The sequence below is a fragment of the Rousettus aegyptiacus genome, unplaced genomic scaffold (genome assembly GCF_014176215.1).
Source record: "Rousettus aegyptiacus isolate mRouAeg1 unplaced genomic scaffold, mRouAeg1.p scaffold_m13_p_9, whole genome shotgun sequence".
Classification (NCBI taxonomy): Eukaryota; Metazoa; Chordata; class Mammalia; order Chiroptera; family Pteropodidae; genus Rousettus; species Rousettus aegyptiacus.
Genome location: NW_023416312.1, coordinates 29,208,019 through 29,228,274, shown reverse-complemented (window position 1 = coordinate 29,228,274; position 20,256 = coordinate 29,208,019). Strand labels below are relative to the sequence as shown.

At 37.4% G+C, this 20,256-nt stretch overlaps 1 pseudogene; it reads right to left on the bottom strand.

The window, feature by feature from the left end:
- Positions 1–15,308: 15,308 nt before the first annotated feature.
- On the bottom strand, positions 15,309–15,427 carry LOC118607998 (annotated as a pseudogene).
- Positions 15,428–20,256: the final 4,829 nt, after the last annotated feature.

Sequence of the window (20,256 nt, the reverse complement as noted above, 5' to 3'; positions counted from 1 at the left end):
TATCACTGTCTTGTCTTATTTATCTAGCTCCTAGTACAAAAGTCATCATTTTAAAAACATTCAAAAATTTCACTAAAAGGGCTCAGATTACAGAAGTGTGAGGGTAGGGAGAGAAGGGAACGAAACTATGGCAGGATTGCAAGGAAGGAGGCATGGCATCTATCCAGCTCTGCCAGAAGGGCATTATGGCACCTCATAAAAGTCACTTAACCTCTCAAGGCCACATTTTTCCCTCTTCTCATTTTAGATAATATGTAAAGTCCAATGAGCCCAAAAGCTTCTATGATAGAGTTAGATCTCTTCTCCTTGCCCCATTTCAAGACCTGGTCAACTGTGAGAATACAGTCTTGGCACTGGAATGGATGGAAATGGTGGGGTTGTGTAATTACTCCAGAAGCATGGTGATCCTTGGTTGCTTCCCATCCTGCACCATTCATCATCATACAAGCTACCTCTCAGACAGTCCACTTTGTGACTAAGGAAGATTCTTTGCCAAACAACAGGACTCTCCTGCTGACTGACATTCCTTCAGTGAGAAGAGCATGGCTTTACTTTTTCAATGTGATGAGATTAAATTTTTCTCCTAAAACAGTAGTTTGCAACCTTGGCTGAACATTTGCATCACCTGGGGAACTTTTAAAAATAAAAAAATCTGAGCGTCACTCTCAGTTTCTGATATCGGCCCAGAGCATGGCGAAGGCATTGATTTCTTCAAAAACTCCCCAGATGGTTCCAAATGAAGCAAGATTTCAGAACTACTACAGAGACAATGTAGTATAGTGATTCAAAAGGCGGGCCTCAGATCCCTCTCAGAGATGCATATTAAAACAAAGGAGGAAGGAAGAAAGGAATCGCCTGGGAAGAGGACCAAAACAGAAATGAATGGCTGAAGGAGGGAGAATTAGGCAGGGATTGAGACAGTCTCCACCATTCTTGCAAAGCAGGTGCTAAACAAAGGCATCCCACTGGTGGGGCAGGAATTCTGTGTAGACAGCTGACTCCTCAGCTTGGCTTCTGGCTTCACTGAGAGCCCAGGGGACAGGAAAACTAATCCTCTGCAGAGATGTGTCTGATTTCCATCTGGCTCTCTGCTATCCCTCCCTAAACATGCCTGGTGTGGGAACCACTAAGGGGACACACTTTCTCTGTGTGCCATACTGGGCTGGGCACAAGTGCTCAAGGACGTAGCAGGGCTGCTGAAGACAGGAGCTGGGGGCCCCCTTGCAAACTCCCATTTTTGGTAGCCAGTAGATTCTAGTCACAAACAAATGATTGAATTTCCCAGGCCTGCACTTTAATTGCCTTTCCTTGCAAAACAGACTCCTAGGCAGTTTAAGAGAATTGATCTGGTGAAGGCATTTCTTTGGTTGAGGTATTACACTAAAAGGTGTTGCTTGAGAACAAAAGTAATAGTATTAGAAATGACAAGTCCATAAATTCTAGGGCACTCAGACAGATACCTTATGTTATAGAGCACCTTAGAGTTTACCAAATACTCCAACATACTCTATCATTTAGGTTTGTTTCAGAGTATCCCCATAAGGCAGATAAAACATGAACTATTTTTTTTTTCCTACATGAGGACACAAAAGCTCATAGTGGCTTAGTACCTGGTCAAAAGTATCACAGCCACTGGGCCTGTTCTGAACCTATTTTTTCTCAGTCTATTCTCCTTGTCCTTCACCTGTTCTGCTTCGTATGGCATGAAATTGACTCCTACAGGCCAAACTTCTGAAGAGTTTCTTGTAGCTGGGTGTAACAAATGGAAAAAATGGGTGGGAGATAGGGTGGAGGGAGGAAGAAGCTAGGTCCCCACTCCTTGCCTCAGGCAGGTTCTTCCACAGAGGCTGTGTCTTTTCCCTTGCTGTGCAGACCCATCCTGGTGCCAACTTTGACTGGTTGACTCTGATTCCTCAGCGCCTGTGTCAGGACCTTCTCCTTCTCTCCCTGTTTTTGTGTTTTCTTGCTGTTGATAATCTCTGAGTTGCTAAGTGACTTGTTTGGCTTCTCAGCAATTCCTTTACCTAAGTAACCAGCTCCCTGCATTAAAGTGCTCTGTTAAACACTCAAGAGGGTTCTGTTTACTGGCTAGACTCTGTATCAGGCAGGTCTGGCAGGAAACAGATGGTGCACTCAACAGGGGAACTGAAGAAAGTAGAATGAAGAGGCTGTTTACACTGATGTGGACAGGTTGAAGGGGAACTGACAGGGCATGAATGGTGGGGAACTATTAAGGACTCATCTTCTATGGGCTAGCAAGGGCAAAGGGAGGAGGTTGTATTACCAGAACAAGGTAAGAGCTGCAGCCTTGGAAGAGAAGCCTCCTGACATGATCTATGGCTATAGAGGTAGAGGAATTCAGGAGCTTCCCAAATCACATTCTAACAGAGAGTAAAATAAATACACCTTTCAATCCTCCCATCCTCCTGTCTCCTGCTGGTGTCTCCAACTAACCAAACCCAACTAAAAGCCAAGGGGTAAGGGTAATGTGGTCCATAGACATCAGTACACAGGGGCGCACCAAGGCAAAAGAGAGAGGAAAGATGTGTGTGTGTGTTTGTGTTGGGGAAGGCAGAGGCAAATGGAGAGCAATCGATTTGATTCTAATAGCCAACAAAATGTTGAGTCAGGACTAGCACACTGATGTTCTAACTTCATGTCCCAAGTTTGTTCTGCTTTACCAGGTTGATTAGATGCAAGATAAATATGACACATAAATCTTTACCTTTGTTTCTGATTATTTTTATTGCATAGAATGTGTTCAATATTTAGGCAATTCAAGCTATTACCTGTTAAGTCCTCTCTGGGTCTGGAGCCTTCAGAAGGAAGAGTCATCTGGTAGATCTCCTGGAAATAATCTCATTCTCTCCTGAGAATGATCTCATTCTGACTGAGATTTTAGGTAATTCTGACTTTTCCTCTGTGTGTGTGTGTGTGTGTGTGTGTGTGTGTGTGTGTGTGTTGCTTTCATTGTTTTCAATTAAAGAATAGTTTTATAATTTAATAAATCGCACTATTTTATTTTCAGGCTTTATAAAAAGATGATTTTCAGGACAACTTTACTTTCAATGCTCAACTTCATTTCTTAATTATAAATGAGTTTTTCCTGAGTTTCTACTGAAGGGAACCAAAGTTTTGCCATCTTGAAGCTGTCTTTTTGTGATATTGATTTTAAACTGTTTATTAAGAAACAACACTCAGAAAGAACCTTTGCTCCACCCTCCTTTCTTCCCCAAGATATTCAGACAGAAAAATCTTTTTCAGAAGGACATTTTAGAATGTTTGCCTTAGCCTAATTTGAATTAAGTGTGGTAAATAAGAAGGCTTCAGGAGTTGACAGTTAGCTAGATACCCACTGTGTTCCATTGTTTCTGAGTTGCTCAGCAAGACTTTCCTGCCCTGTAAGTTCTGCTCTTCCTCAACTACATGTAAATTGCCCATTCTCACTTCTGAAATCTAATACCTCAATCCCACCTTTCTCCTTTGCCCAAAAATGTCATCTATACCCAGTGTTGTCTCACCATCTTTGAAATTTTCATACTTATACGAATTCCCCATGTGCATGTATTAAAAACTTGATTTTCTCCCATTAATCAGTCTTTATTAATTTGATTATTAGCCCAGCTAGAATTTAGAAAATGGGAGGACAAGTATTAATATTTTTTAGCCCCCACACTACAAATAGAGAACTTCAAATAGAGAACCTGTTTTATAGACAAGGAAACCTGAGCCCTTAAGGGAAGTGACTTGTCCCAAGTCTCCCTGCCAGCTGGAGAAAGAGCTGTGACTAGACCCAGATCTCCTGTTTCCCTCCAGCTCCATTGTCCTGCTCACAGTGAAAATTGGTTCTGCCTCTGCAAAAACAATATTCACTACCTTTTTCCCTGAAAGCCTCTGTTAGACTAATAGCCCTTCAGGTAGAGGAAGTAAAGAGGGCAAGGGAGAAGAGGGAGGGTAAACTGAGCTATCTGCTGAGAGGAGGTACAGACAGCAGGTGATAACACGGGGATAGAGAGAAGAGTTGGCTGAAGAGATATGAAGGCTCAGTGAGCAACATATATAAAAGTAAACACAGAAAACAGTGACCCTCCATTCCTGTTCCCTGGGCAAATGCATCTGAATTTGTTTTTACTAAAACTAACATCTGTGTAACCATGATGGGCTTGGGTTTTGCCAGACTCAAAATGCTTTATTGGTTTCTGTATACTGTGAGATTGCTGTACCCCAACTCAACAGAACAGACCTTTTATAGATACAGGCTTTGTCTCAGGAGGAATGCTCGGCTGTAATAGATTGCTTAATGTTCTAGACTAAAGTGGATCTGGTAATGTCTAGGGACATGCCAGAGAATGTTCCTTATAATTTTTCTCAGGCCCATTTAAGTATTTGACATTTTTGTGTGTCTGAGAATGCAGTTTACTTTTGTGTGGCATAGCTGTGTGAGTGGGCCAGATTGTCTTCTTAAGTGACAGAAAGTGCAGGTACAAAACCCAGAGTAACCGTGAAGCAAATGGAGAAAATGAAATGTGAGAGAAAATAGGACAAAATGAGAAAAAAATCAATAAGCCCCATTGCCTGACAAAGTTCTGCTTACAGCTCACAGCACTGGTCACTCAATACTTAAAACCATGACACTTCACAAAATATTCCAGCAGCTACAATCTGAAGCGGAGAAAAATTGCCAGGTGGGCATACGTGCTTGATACTCTCTTCTTTCTTTCCTTTCCTCCTTGTCTTTCCCTCTTATTCTGTGGGTGTCCCCGCCATCTCCTGCTGCCCTGACAGCCTTAAGCCTCTGGTCACAAGCAGCATTGCACTTGAACCCCTTCAAGCTTCAAATGAATCTTTCCTCAGCCCATCAACAACACTCCCATTACTCAAGGGCATGCATTGGCAGAAATTCCCTATAAAATCCCACCCTGAGTATTTTCTTTGTTTGTTTCTAAACTTCTCACTGAGAAAATCAAAGTGATTCTCTAATAACTAAGTGATAACTAAGTGTAGTTATCAAGCAATTAAAATGTGGTCAGTGCAACTAAGGAACAAGAGTTTTATTTTATTATATTTTAATTAACTTAAATTTATATAGCCACATGTGCCTATTGACTACCATGAGAGTCAGTGTAGATTTTGGAACATAGAGTAGCCTCACTTATTTACCTTTATTATGGCTTTCTTTTCTCTTTGCACCTTTGTTCCACCTTCTGTGTGGGCTCCTTCATATTTCCCTAACACTATAAAATAATTATACTTGCTAATATGAGACTTGAAACTAGCATAAAAATATGTCCATTCTGTGTACTAAATGCTTTATCAACATGAGCTCATTTAATATTCATAACGATCTTATTATTTAGGGTATTCTTATCAGCCCAATTTTACAGGTGAAGAAACTGAGGTGTTAAGAGGTCAGTAATTTTTTCTACATGTCATAGTTATGGAGTGGTAAAGTTGAGATTTAAATTCAATGAGTTTGGCTTTTGAGTCCATTTAGTATTGGCTTCCAAGCTTCCAGCTAGTTTTTCAACCTAATTCTCCTCAGCAATCATTACCTTCTGAATTCTCACAGCACTGACCCTCTGTACAGGTCACCTAGCATGGAGCAGAGGCTCTCTCTGCTAGACCCTAATGGTGTCAGGAGACAGAAACAAAGTGAGGAAGTAGTACCCTTCATGGAGAGGAAGGTACTGCAGGGGTACTGATTCCCCAGCAACAGCTAAGTAGAAACAGGAAAAAAAATCTGAAATCACTAATCCCCTCCTCCATCCCACATGCATATATCGTCCTTCCAAGAAGAAGAAGATACCTTAAACTATATTACTCTCTCTTGGAATTACACTTTAGCATTCTGCATTGAACCTCAAGACTGTATGATGATGTCACCTCTAAATTCTACTCTGCCCTTCCCCATTTTCTTTTGTTTTTACACTGTATTCTTAGAATTTGTTCTAATAACCCATACCTATTAAACTCAAATCATGAAGATCCTGGGACAACCCAGACTTAAGCTGCTCTCAAATGAAACCAGAACAATAATGACAGCTAAGCCTCTGGAATCTCGGGGGCTGTGAGGAGCCAATTTCTCCAAGCATAAAGGGGACAACAATGGTTTTGATGTGGAAGCTTTACCTTGACCCTGACAGGATCTGTATGGAATGATTCCCAGAATTACTGCTGGCTTTGATTGAAACAACAGATCAGGCATCCAAATATTCACCTTCATAGAACTGTTCATCTTCAGTGAAGAGATGTAGAAAAGTAAAAAATGCAATGGTTGGTTGGTTCTGAAATGAAAACTAGTTTCAACCAATGATCCTTGATTCTCCAGTAACATGCACAAGAAAATTGTCCATTTTCTTTCCTTTTCTTCAGTTATACTGCATTCCAATGACCACATGCCAATTGACAAGGCACTATTCGACTTTTTAAAATGTTTTTTGGGAAAATGGAGAGGAAAGAATTTAAAGAAACATAGATGACAGGTAAGTAGTTGTCTGAAAAATATTCTTCAGGAGGAGAGAATCTACTATATATAATGTCAGCCTAGAAACAAATTTTAGCATTTCAAAATATTCCTGTAGTGGTGGCTTTAAAAAAAAAGCTTAGAGTGGAAATAATGCAGACATGTCCTATTACAGCTGAAATTTAGAGAAAATAAAAGACACATAAATAAAGAGTACAAGTCTGAGATAGTGGTTGTGTGACTGAACTACAACTTGCATTTTACAAATGAATTATTTGTCTTACTATTTCAGCAAAATAATACAGTGTCTCTTTCCACAGTAACTAAGGTGTTGTAACTAAGGTAGAACAAAACAGTGGTGAGTAGAAGTTCACTATTGAGTAATGCTTCCATGATGAAGCATTTCTGTGGGAAATATGAAACATAGCATGACCCAGAAAAGTGCGAGTATGATTTAACAGATTGGAGGTATTAGTGATGGATAAAGGGACAATTGATATCCAGGTCTGCCTGTTCCTATTCATTTCTGTTTTCCCTGATAGTGACAGATATGTATTGTAGGATTTAGTGGAAAGCACTACACTGGTTTAGGTCAGTAAATAAATATGCAATATTTAATGGGGAATGTTTCATTTTTACAAGTCCCCTGTAAAAATTAAAATTCACTCAATTCATTAACAATTTGGAATTTTATTTTGTTCTGGAAATAATGTAATGACATCAGACAAAATGAGCTATTTCATCATGGCTTTTTGGTCACAAATGTGAGCTTTTAAAAAGTGCACCATATGCACAAAGAAAGCTCTAATAATCATGAATTGTGATATAGTGAACTATTGGTTTTCTTTTTTAATCACAGATTGTCAGATGGTGCATTAGCAATATAGCATATGGAATTACAGTGGAAATGACACCTTGACTTAAAATGAAGTGCTATTTCCTTTCCTTAAAAGATTTATTTGAGTATGATGAGTATATACTAAGTACCTTGGATTTTTATTCAGGCCTGTGAGTTGCCTGCTTAAGTACACTATATTTTTAGTTGCGCTTATGAATCATTCTATACTTTCTATTATACAATATTTGCTTGATAATTATTGATTTGCATATAATTTAAAATGTTAAAGCATTAATTTTTTAATTATAAAGTTCACTAATATTAGCAATTTAAAATAATATTTTGGAAGTATATGGCATATGTCTATCTACCTACTGGATATCTCCATTTGGATTATGGGTACCTTGAAATTAGAGTGTCTAAATTTGAACTCTTTATATTCACCCAAAACTTGTTCCTCATCCTCTGTTCTCTATCTCAGTTAATGCCACCACCAATCACCCAGTTGCCCAAGCCAAAAACTAGACACAATCTTAGATTCCTCTCTGTCCTTTCATTGCCTCATCTAGTTCATCACCAAGTATGATCAGTTCTACTTACTTAATATTACTCTTTTTTAATGTCCTCTTTTTTCCATCTCGATTACCACTTTCTTATTTCAAGCCAACACCATTTCATGCCCAGACTCTTGCCAAAGCCTCTTAACTGGTCTCTCTGTCTCTGAAGTTGTTTCTACATTGCCCTTGAGGGTGTCCAAATTTCTTATCATGGTCCACTGATTCGGGACCTCAGCCCTCCTCTCCTTCAGCCATTTTTCTCACTTCCCCTCTCTCTGCCTGGAATCCTGTGCTGGTCTTCCCTACTTCTCATTCCCCCTTACTCCTACTCCTTTTTCAGGGTCCTGCTGATGTGAGCTCTCTTCCTGGAATCCATCCCTTTCTACCCCACACCCTCAGGCTGGCTACTTCTGTAATTATAGCCCATAGATGGCACTTATTACACTGTACTGTTATTGGTGTTTTACTTGCCTAAATCACAATGCCTTGAGGGGGAAAGTGGGTCTTTTTCAAGTTTGTATTTCTAGGGCCTAGGATTTCTCTTGTCATTGTAAGCAACAAATACTTGCTTAATAAACAAATGAAATCCAGTATACCTCATACATAATGTTCCTTGTTTGGATGAATGAGAACTTGTTTTAAAGTGAAGTCAAGGTTGACAAGAAAAATGATGCTAGTACATTTTGGGAGACAGTTATCTCTAGGTCTTTTGTGTTTCTGCACACCTTACAAGCAGAGACACTGACTGCCTTTGATCCAGACTAAATTTTCAAAGATGTTTGTATAGCAGACAGCCTTAGAATTAGATAGAGATAGTGTCTCCCTTTGGAGCAAAGGGCAGGTTTGTTTACTGGCCCATAATAATAAAGACAATATCTCCCTGTAGAACAGCAGTCACCAACCTTTTTGGCATCAGGGGCTTGTTCTTCTATGAGATCTGATGATCTGAGGTGAAGCTGAGGCAGTGATGTTAGTGCTGGGGAGCGGCTACAAATATAGATGAAGCTTTGCTCACTCATCTGTTGCTCACCTCTTGCTGTGCAGCCCAGTTCCTAACAAGCCATGAACCAGTACTGGTTCGTGGTCCAGAGACTGGAGACCCCTGCTCTAGAGCAAAGGTTAATCATGCTTACTGAATATTATAAAAGATTCAAGTTACCTAAGCTCAGAGTCCTTCTCCTATAATGTAACCCAGACATATGTAGGTGTCACCTAGTTTTGGTGTTGCCCTGCGAGAACTGAGACTTAGGAAACCAGTGCAAATGCTGGTATTTTGTCTACTACTATTGCTATAAGGAAGAACTGTCCTTTGTCTCTGACCCAGGAGTCTGTCTTCAGTTAGCATCCATGAAACTGTGCTAAGCTAACTTGTTAGCTTGCAAGTAGTATAAAATCTCAAACCTTTGCAGTTCTTAAAAGTGAAAATTTGGGAGAACACAATCTATAGACATATTTATAGCCAGGGATATCAAATTTCCTAGCAAAGTTAGGATCAACATTATGTATCGTAGGAGTAGTGATGGTCTTTTATTGGAGATATGGGTTTGTCTGATGATATAAGAAAAATAAGTTGCCCAGTTAACGTCATAGACCACCTTCCTCAGAGGTTAAGCAGTAACATAATTGAGTGATGTGGGCTGAGTTGGAGCCATCTATGCAGCTTCTGCCAATTGTTGTCCCAACAGAGTGAGGAACACTTTTAGCAGATCTTCCAAGTAGATGAAGCCTTAAATATGTATTTTTATAGGAAATATGCTGCTTAATAGATGCTAAGAACTAATTCACCTTTTTTAATAATACATTTTCGCATGAAAGAAGAATACAGTTAGCATTAATATGATGGCAGGTGGAGGGCTAAGGGAGGGAGGGAGCAATTGGGGGAATCATTTTATTAACTGTATAGATGTCTAACCAATGTACTGTATACTTGAAACTAATTTAAATAAATAAATTTAAATTTAAAAAATAACAATACATTTTGCATTAAGCTAAACAGAAGCCCACTGCTATGTGCAACCTCTGCATTAGAACAAATGGAAAATAGCCTAGGTCTTGTGAGCTGTTTGTCCATAGGTGCCAAAGGGAAATTGAGGCTCTTATGCCACCAATTAAGCCAAAGTAGATCAGGACCTCCATACCAACTCCCTATCTCAGAGATAAGGATATCCATCCTCTTCTTTCCTCTTCCATGTATAGTCTGTTGTTGCCTGTATCTTTTTTTGCTCATCTTTCTTTAATTATAGGCTGCATTGTATTAATTTAAACCCAATTTCACCCAAGTTGATCATGGCATTTAAAAAAATCATAAGACAAAATCATAAATAATTATAATATCTAACATTTGTTGAGCACCTAACTGTGTATCAAGTACTATAGCAAGCAATTTGCATACATTATCTCATTTAATTCTCATAACAATCCTTTTGGAATATTGTCATTTTACAGTTGAGAAAAAAATAGCTGGGAAGATAGCTGCCAGGGGATGGGGGAGGGCATCATGGGAAGTTGTTTAATGGATATAGAATTTCAGTTTTGAAAGATAAAGAGTTCTGGAGATTGGCTGCATGACGATGTGAATGTACTTAATACTGCTGAACTCTACACTTAAAATGGTTAAAAGGTAAATTTTATGTTATATATATTTTAGCACGATTTTTAAAATAAATAAATAAATATGAAAAATAAAAACAAACGGGAAGAATACAATCCAGTATGAAAACAGTGGCTATATTCAAGGAGTACCTTTGGAACAGCACTTATATTTAGAGGGAACATTTTATCTGCTGCACTTTTCTCTATTTACAAATTTCCAACAATAAACATAAAAAAAATTGGGAGTGAAATTAAAGGATGAATATTATATGAAATACACCATGAGACATACTAATGTGACCATTTCTGGAGCCATATCTCCCTTGTTCTCCAGCTTCTCCTGTGCCCTCCACATTTGTTTACAACAAGCCATCTGGATGGGTTCATTGGCTTCCTAATGACCACTTATCTACAATATACCAGAAGAAATAAAGTTATTGTACTTATTTTGAGCAACATATAAACCCATTTAACAACTCAATTTATGGGTCTCATCATGGCCAGGAGCCAAAGGCCACTGTTATGGGCTTCTCTGTCCCCTCTTTCTTTGGAGCCCTACAACTCTGGTCCCGCAAAGCATCAAATCATACTCTTTGGTCAATCCATGAATATTGAGCAATGACTACACATAAAACAGGAAACTAAAGTGTTTCCTGATGGAAACTCACATCTTTTCTTTTTTTTTGATGAGTAGAGCTTTGTCCCTGTTTCCTTGGGTTCTCTCAATCAAGCCAAGTAGGAAAAGCTCGAGCCATAGGCATGAGAAGACCAGAGACTGCCTTGTGGGCTGTGATGGAAATGTTGGATTGGAGAAAAAAAGAAATTCCAGTAACTTTGTAGACCTGACTCAGCTCATATTTGAGAGAGGTTCCTGTGTTTGGCAGGCATTGGCCAATTCAAGTTAAAGCTAGAGATTTCAGCTTCCAATATGTATCACATATAAGGATCATCAGGTAATAAGTACACAGAAAATACATACTTTTTTCAGACTTGGTAAAGAGACTTTAGTAGAGAGGATTGTTGCAAGGTGAATGGAACTACTGCAATAGAGAGACTGTTCTTGACCATAAGACCTGCAAGGGTCTCTCATAAAATATATTTTAATGCTCAGTTTATTAGCAACACATGCTAGTCAGAGTTTCCTAAAAATATTTTATTGCCAATCTTTGCAACATACCCAAGAGTATGTTTAATCACACAATTGGAGGTTTTGAGGTATATGAAGATAATAAAATACGTTCAAGTCTCCCTTTTATTCAGTAGAGGGTCAAGGGATAGAATTTAAGCTTCCCTACTAATATTTAGAATGCACTCAATAGAAAACCAAGTGTTCTTGGGATAGTCAGGTTTAGTAGCATCAAAAATTGAGACAATGCAGGAGTGCTGCATTTTCTTGTTCCAGATATCTTATATTCTGTAATCATTTTTAGTAACTTTATTTTTCCAGAACCTCAAATTTAAATATTCTCTCACTATCAAAATACGAATGCTTGCCTTTATATTTAGTTTGCTAACATTGTCATAATAACAATGAGCTTGTGAAAAAATCTGGACATATTCCATTGCAACAAATTATAGGTGGTCCTTGTTTTGCAAACCAGGCAAAGCAATCTTAACCAATGGGAAAAATTACAAGTGTTCTGTGACCTCTTACTATTGACTATAAATATGTAAGAAAATGAAAGATAATAAAATTAAAATTTATTTAGTACACCGTGATTTAAAATATTAGCCACATTGAGAATTAAAATATTTTCTTTGTACAAAACTTATCAAGAGTAGTTTGAGCAGTGTTTGCCTCCTTCTAATCATATAACTGGATATGAAGCGAGCACCTTTTCTATGCCTTCCCAAATTGTCATACTCCTAAGTATGAATCACCTTCCAACATTTTTGTTCTTTGCACTTTCAATGTTAAATATCTGAGAGTTCCTTAAATGTGAAGTTTTAATCTGTATCACTTGCTCTAGGACATCTTCATTCTTTTCACCACAACCACTTTCCTTATTTATAAGCTTAATCTGTTCCCCTTCACTAAGTTCTTCTGACTGCATCTCTAGAGTCCCTTGAGGACAAAAGCATGGTCAACATTCTCACAGTCAACTATTTTTTCTATAACTCCATTTATTTTTCAATTCTAATTTAACTTCTAGTATTTCCACTTTTTGTTTCTTTGCTGCACTTTCATTTTTGTTGGCCAATTTCCTCTTTTTACTATTCATTTTTGTAAAACGTCACATGGTTTTATCACTGGATAACAAGTAGGCAACACAAGTACATGTTTTGATGTCCTTGTGAGAACCAAATAACAGATTCACAGTGACCAATCACCAACAGGCTTTGATAGAAATTATATGATTGGTCACTGATTGTATTGTGTATCTATTATTTATCTAGTGATTTGTGTACCAAAGAGCTAGCAGTGAAGTTTGTATTTTATGCAATTACTCAATATGCCATGGTATATTACTCAATATACCATGTTAATATACCATGGTAACTGAAATTTAAATCAGGTTGTTGTGGGACTAGTGTTATTACCTAAACTTTGGTATCTAAAATTTTTGTGTATCAAAACCATGCAGAGCAAGGACTGCCTGTAGAGCAAAACCATGAGATCCCACAACTCAGAGCAAATAAGTGGGACTGAACCTGTTGTCCACAATAATAATGTATTTGATACTGCACCCATTATTGGCTGTCTTTCTTTCCCCATCTCACTTCTACCCTCTTTCGCCAGTATTTACTGGGGTTATCTCCCAGATAAACTACTTGCACTTAAAACCTGATCTCAGCATCTGCTTCAGGGAGAACACAACATCGGTAAGCTGCCAATAAAGGAATGCCATCTTTCTGGCAATATGCTAAGTATTTGACATGCCTTGTTTCTGTTCATCTTCAAGACAACTTCGGGAGGTATTTATTGTTTTTTTCCCCATGTCTTACAGATAAGAAATTGAGGCCCCAAGAAGTAACTGGCCCTAGATCACACAGTAAGTTAATAGGGAAGCTGGGATTCCAAACTAGACAGTCTGACTCTAAAACTGCATCTTTAGCCACAACCCAAAGTTTAAAATTTTAGAAACATAGTTCTTTTTCTCAGCAATCAGGTGGTTACATTAACTTAAACTGAGCTTACCAAGTACCACCAGCAAAGGTCACCTACATGCATGAATGCTCTCAGAATAATTTGCACTCATGCTGCTTTCTTCTAAGGTCAATCTTACATATGGGTTCAATAGTACTCCAAGAAACAGATTACATCTTTGACTGCGTATAAAATACTATTAGGATAATTATCAGGTTTTGTCCTACTTTTCACAAAATTCAAATAGAGTTCAAATGAGTGAAGTTTGACTGCATTTTGAAATTTACAACAGTTGACACATATAAAAGCTAAAATGTGAGTGTAAATCTTCATATTTGAAGATAGGGTCAATGAAAGGTGGTTGAAAAAAAAAAGGAAATTTTTCTTTCTGAAAGGGAGAAAATAAAGAAAAAGCTTTGGGAGCTAAAAATCCAAAAGACAGCTGAAGAAGTTCTGAATTGTAACTCCCAGGGTTTTAAGTGTTGAGATGCGTTTTCTTCACGTGAAACAAAAGACAAATCAGTTAATGAGACTGAAGGTAAAGTGTTATGAATCTGCAGAGAAAGCAAGCTGACAGCTTGATTGGCATATTGAAGGAGAGGAGGAGAATGAATGGAAGATTTATCAGACAAAATTTATAGATGCCTTTTTAACCTCAGAAATGAACGAGGATGTAGATGGGGAAAAATGCTTTCATCACAAATGGTTAAGAATTATGGGAAGATTTGTCCAACTGATATAAAATTTCTTTGATGCATCTAAGGGCGAGGATGAGACAAAATCATGGGATAAAGTACCTATAAATTAGAATTGAGAATTAATGTCTAATGGCCCTGAGGTATGCAGCAAGGCTCAGGTCCTTTGAGGACTAAACTTCTGGTCCCAACAGAAACAAAAATAACTGGGCCCAAGAATCACAGAAGCAGGAGTAGCAGTATTTAAGGATTTTGTCTTCTCTCCATCTCTTACTTTCCATTTTGAAGCTTGAATTTTTGACTAGGTTAGCTCTCAACTATATACCTTCTTTGTTTCATGGCTTCTTGCTTATTCTGTGAATGCTTAGTTAGACTGTGTATCTGGTGAACTTTTCTACTTGGCCCTTTGACCATTCCTGCAGCCTCCACCAAACAGACAGCCTCAGAGTTGAGAGTCCATCCTCAGTTCAGGATTTGTTTCTGAGGGCTAAACTCCAAATATTAAGAGTACCAAAAAGCTGACAGGATGCTTGTGGGAACCTGAGTGTCAGGGGCCTTCCAACTTCCAGGGCCTAGCTGTGACTTAAAAGTCATGGAGTCCACTGGTTTTGTCCCATCTTACTTCAAATACAACTGTGACCAGGTCAATGACTCTTATGATTATCTTCCATGGGCTGTGTACCGTGACACATTTTATTAACTTGCAGTGGATCACACACCTATTACATTCTGTAGGTGTATTAGTCAGAGTTATTCAGAGAAACAGAACCAACAGGAGACTCTCTCTCTCTCTAATATATATATATATATATATATATATATATATATATATGTATTTATACATATATATTAAAACCCAAGTTTTATATATAGATATATATATGTATAAATAAATAAATAACAATCCTCTGTGTGTGTGTGTGTGTGTGTATATATATATAACCCAATTTTTATATATATATAAACATAAATAAATAAATAATCCCTCTCTCTAAATATAAATATAAACAAACAAACAAACAAATAAAGCCTGGGTTCACATTATTTATTTATTTGTTTATTTAATTTTTTTAAATAACTACAGCACCCAGTATTCCTAGGTGGACTCTCATCCAAGTACTAACCAGGCCCAACCCTGTTTAGCTTCTGAGATCAGACAAAATGAGGCACATTCAGGGTGGTATGGACATAGACTATATTATTTGTTTGTTTTTGTTTATTTATAAAACTTGGGTTCTCTCTCTCTCTCTCTCTCTCTCTCTCTCTCTCTCTATCATAAGGAATTGTCTCACATAATTATGGAAACTGAGAAGTCCCAAGACCTACAGTTGGCAAGCTAGAGACCCAAAAGAGCTGGTAATGTAGTTCCAGTTGGAGTCCAGAGGTCTGAGAAACAGGAGAGCCAATAGTGTAGGTTTCACTTTGAAAGAAGAAAAAGGCTGATGTTACAGCTCAAGTATTCAAGCAGGCTACATTCTTCCTTACTCGATTTTTTTTGTTCTATTCAGGTCTTCAATTGATTGGATGAGGCCCACCCACATTAAGGATGGAGTAAATCAGTCTATGGATTCAAATGTTAATCTCATCCAGAAACACCCTATGGACACACTCAGCATAATATTTGACCAAATGTTTGGGCACCCCTATGGCCAAATCAAGTTGCCATAAGTTAACCATATCAAGATTAACCCTAAAGTGAGTGGTACCCACTTTCTAGGAGATATTCTGGGAAGGATCTCTAACCTGACCCACCAACCAAAATGTCTATCTCACTCTCCTGTCAGTTCAGGAATAAATTAGAATAATGGAAGTTTATTTATTTATTTGTTTGTTTGTTTGTTTATTAGCAATAATGTTACAATTGTCCGGAAGACTGACAAAAAGCCTTCATTTCTGCTCTTCTTGTCTCTGGAAAGCCTTGTGAATTTGGGACAGGACTCATCATATTTTAGACTCATCAGAAGAGTAACAAAAAGAGTCTTAGAATAAGATGCAAGAAATAGTCATCTAATACAATATGGCTAATTCCCATGTATTAAGAAATATTATAAGTTTTAATAAAAAGTTTTCCCCCAAATTGGGACTGATTTCCCGATATACCACCAGTTGGTCCTCTTTCCCCCTAGCTTCCAACTCCTCTCCCTCAATCTGCATCTGCTGCTGCAAAGTTACCAGGAGGTTCCTTTCTGTCAATGTTTAAATTACATGTTGATTAGAATCTTTCATTCATGCAGTGACAGTATCCAGATACTTTATGCTTATTGTACACAAGACTAACCAATAGCAGTAAACATGATGCATTTTGGTAACTGAAATTCCTAAATTCCTTTGGGTTCAATTCAGAACCAGATTTCATTACAGTTTTAATAATCATTCCTGGTTGTTATTTTGGTTTGGTTTTGTTTCATTTTATCTCATTACCAAACATGAGAAGTTCAGTAGAGGTAGGGTGATCATACACCCCAATTTGCCAGGGACAGTCTCCGTTTATGACTATTGCCTTGACTTCACTTGTTAATGACCCATTTTTACACTCTTAAAAGCATCCCAGTATAAATGATAAATCATATGTTCACCCTATAAATAAGGGCCATTTGGAACAGATTAATGTTAATTAAGTCTCATGGGGGAAATGTTAAATAATTCCACTAGGTTCCTCTGTGCTTTTCTGAGACCAGATTCAAATTCCAGCACAGGTGTTTCTGGATGCCAAGGTAAACCTCTGAAAAAGAGGTCCTTTTTGAGTAGTCTCCACCAAGCCACTTCAAGGACTACTATGAATTTCTGTGTATTTGATCTTAAATCATCTAATTTCTTGGTCTTTCAAGTTCTGTTCCTAAAGTCTATTCCTGGAACCCAAAGATTTTTAGCATTATTTTAATGTAAACCCACATCATCTATCCTTTCCTCCAAACTTCATTTTTTAAATAAAAGTTTTCCTTGAAAATCTGAAAGTTTTGAACCTTGTGAAGAACCTGCATTTACCTATGTGTTTTTTACTCTAGACATCAGATTTTTTTCTTACTAGGTCTCTGTGTCAGTAGGATTTTCCAGATTCACTGCCTAAGTTGCTGCTCAAGACTACCTGTAGCTTAGCCTATGTGATTGCACCCAAATGTGAGGCAAAACAATCCTCATCCTCCTGATGCATTTTTGGAACCACTGTTCAGTTCATTGTAATGGGATCTTTACTCAAGTAAAAACCTGTGTTTGAATCAATAGTCACAGGGTGAAACAGGAAAGAACAAGAGAGGTGTGCCATAGCCTGACAAAAGCTGGACCTGCCAAGGCTGAGGGAAGGGGAAATTCCTGGTGCCCTTCCCTTACTAGGGAAGGCTGTGGGATTAGCCTTCTTCTCCTTCTTTTCTCTTTCCCATATTACCTCTCCCATTCTCTGACTTGCCTTTATTTTCCTTTGCCCCCAACTTCTTGTCCTCATTTCTCCATCTCCTTCCTTGCTTCTTTCTTCTATCTTTTCTTTCTTGTTTTTCTCTTATCTCTCCTACTCTTTTTGCCCCTCACAATTTGCCCTCTTTCCTCACTCTGCCTTTGGCCCTATCATTGGCTCCATTTTGAAATGGATCTGAAAACTTCTCATTTTTCTAATCTCTTAGGCTGACAAAAGTTAGGAATCCTTTTCCTGAAATAGAGCACAGATGTGCAAATTGAACATACAATTTCAATTTCTTGGAGTTGATGATACCTGAAGATTTCCAAGTTAAGAACTTCTGTAATAAGTGTACTGGTTGTCCACTTTTTTTCATAAATCAAGTGATAAAATGGTTTCAAGGAACCACCTTAAGGAGGCAAAAATAACTTCAATGAAATTTGGCAAGTAAGTAATCAGCATGAATGTTGAGAGATTGCACTAGAACATATAGCAGGCAGAGGGCTTTGGAAAACATGAGACCCACAACAATTGCAGATGTCCACATACTCATAAATTTGGTTGTTAACCGATGCTGAAAATAGAGACACAGTTTTATCTACATGACATCTAGAGCTACATATACAACTATATCACTAGTAGGAGCTATAGGTGACATCTTCTGCATATTATAAAACCCTAAAACCTTATATACTTGTAAAGAATGGCATCAAAGTTAATTTAGCTAATGAATAAGTATAATAGCTCTGGTGATTCTTTTTATAAAGGAATATTCTGAACATTGAAAAATAGCTTTAGGTTATTAGAAGTTATTTTAATTTTACGCACACACACAGACACACACACACACACACACACACACACACAAACTTCTTTCAGTCTTTCTTCTTTCCAAAATATAATTTAAAACTTCTTCTTCAAGGTACTGCCCTGTCTATAGGAAAATACTCTGTTTTGCATATTTGCCATCTTTCTCCAAATTCCCTATTTGGATTTTTTTTCTGATTTCCTAACAGTAGAACCTGATGACAATTTTATATTCAAAGGAATTTTCATGATATAAATACTCTATTAAATAAGCATAACAGAAATGTATTGCCCTATTGTAAATTACTAATATAATTTCATTCCACCTGGGAATTCTTTAAAGCAAGGTTAAATTTTTAGTAATGGTAAGTTAATGACATTAACTTATGAAACAAGAGCCATTTATCCAAAGTATTAAAAATATTATTATTATATATTCTTAAAGGTCATCATTTATTTGAAACATAATTATAGAATAACTCCAAACCACATAGAGACTTACTTTTAAAAGTATACATTACATCTTCCCACTGATATTTAGCTGTATTTAAACAGTGGTGGTTGGATTTTTAAAGAGAGGAAGCATTATGTCATTATCGTGTGTTTGTCCTTTGAACAAATTTGGCCCATAGGGCATTGACCTTCTAGAATCAAAACCAAGGGTGCCACATCAATGAATCGATAGTGTTAGGTCTCCTCTCTCCTCTTTTGCCCTAGATTCTAGGGGTTATGTGAACTTAAGATAAAAAGAAATATGATGAAAATAACTTTTCTGGCTGAAAAAAAAAACCCACTTGGGAAATGGGGAAGAATGAAGTGTATCAGTTAAATGGCACTTTTTCTTTTTGGTAAATATCTCTCCAAGTTATCATGGTAAACTGACCACAGTGTGTGTTGGCAGTTAACTCCTAATTATCTAAGAAAATGAAGGGCATAAATTATCAAAAGCATAATATTTTTAAAAGTCTGTTTCACTTCGCATTTACCTTGCTACTGTGTTTTTCTTAAACAACGATTAAAATCATTTTACTTTGCCCAAGAGACTGAGGGGTATAGGCTTCTTAGAGTATGCTGTGATGAGGAAGACCAACATCAAGTGAAATATTTACCACAGAAATATTTATATTTATCTATAGAAAACAGAAATGATAATAATAATTGTGTTTATATAACACTTTTTTCAATTTATAAATTTCGCATATATATTCCCTAACCTTGGAAGGTAGAAAAGGTGTCTATAATTATTAATTATTATCCACAGTTCACAGATGGCTGAAGAGAGAGAGAGAGAGAGAGAAAATCGATTATAAGATTTTGTTTTTAATTGTCCATGTACACACTTAAATTTCAGTTTAAAGCAAACCCCAGTTGCATCCTTCCTAATTGCTAAATTGCTAAAGACAACTTTTCTCAATTTTGCTGATATAGTTGTAGCACATTATTCTCTTGCATCCTATGTATGAAACTACCAGGTTTTACCTCTACCAGGTGTGGCATTCAAACCAGAGACTTTATACATGCACATATCTGCCAATAATTGCTAATCTTTGAGAAGTCAGAACTTTTACAGGTTAATGTCTTTTTAAATGAATGTTTCAATCATGGGAACACTTTGAAAAGAGGATAGCAGCCATTCAAACTTTTCTGCACTAATTCATCCATTCCTCCACTTATCAAACATGTATTGAGTAGATCAACGATGTGCCAAGCACTATCTGGGCCATAGGAGGTTAAGAGTGAATTAGAATTGGTCCTGGCTTGCAAGAAGCTAAACACAAATCTCAAATCATAAAACCAGCTGGAAAGTACTTGGTGGAAGTTTGGATGC